Here is a 972-nt window from a genome sequence, read left to right as displayed (position 1 = left end):
TGGGTCATGGTCTCCTCTGATGACTCGCAAAGTACACGCCAGGGATGGTGTTTCACGCCTCAACTCGCAAGCCTCTCGTCAGTCTACCATCAATTTTTACAAGCAAGCCAAATGAAGAACTGTACGCTGGGTTGGGGGAGATGGTGACAGCCGCCGTTCAACATCCAAAATCTTGAAATGACAACCCCTTGGAAGATGGTTCTGTAGAAAGATCTTATTTTCATCTCATCAGGGTCAAAGTTTCCTATCAAAACAATAGTGGACAGAAGTCGGATATCTTCAAAAATAACAGAAATCAGACGTAGGAAGCTTGAGAAACAACCACCAATTGCATCATTTTTTCATGCTAATTAACTAATAGTTGTGACCTAGAACTTCAAATTCCTGTGTTTGAGCAAACTGATAGTTGGCGTCAGTTCGTATGTATGCACTATGCAGTATGCCAATGTGCTAGAAAGAACTGTACTATCACTGTCAAGAGAAAAAAAAATGAGGAAGAAGTGCAGTGATGAGCAAATCAATTAACAACATGATTCTGAATCAGGTGAGTCATGCTCCATGGTTGTTGGGTTAACTGATTAGATGACCCGATACACATGGCGTGGTTTCAAGTCCAAGCAAACACCATTTTTGGCCTCCACTGGCCCGAGAAGAAAACATGTATGAGTCGAGTCTCAAGGATCATTGTGAATTTTGTAAAGGGTCCGAACATCCATCAAGAATTTCTTGCTATTTCTGTATATTTTCCTATGTGTCAACAAGGTGTTTGACAAATTTTCTATACAATCAGATTTGTATTTGCAATTTCAAGTCCAAGCAAACACCATTTTTGGCCCCCACTGGTCTGGGGAGAAAACATCAATGAGTCCATTCTCAAAGATCATTGTGAATTTTGTAAAGGGTCCGAATATCCATCAAGAAGCAAGCTTTCTGTATGTTCCTATGTATCAACAAGGTGTTCGACAAATTTTC

The sequence above is a fragment of the Triticum aestivum genome, chromosome 5D (genome assembly GCF_018294505.1).
Source record: "Triticum aestivum cultivar Chinese Spring chromosome 5D, IWGSC CS RefSeq v2.1, whole genome shotgun sequence".
NCBI lineage: Eukaryota > Viridiplantae > Streptophyta > Magnoliopsida > Poales > Poaceae > Triticum > Triticum aestivum.
The sequence above is the reverse complement of the archived record's forward strand: the minus strand, read 5'-3'. Positions refer to the sequence as shown.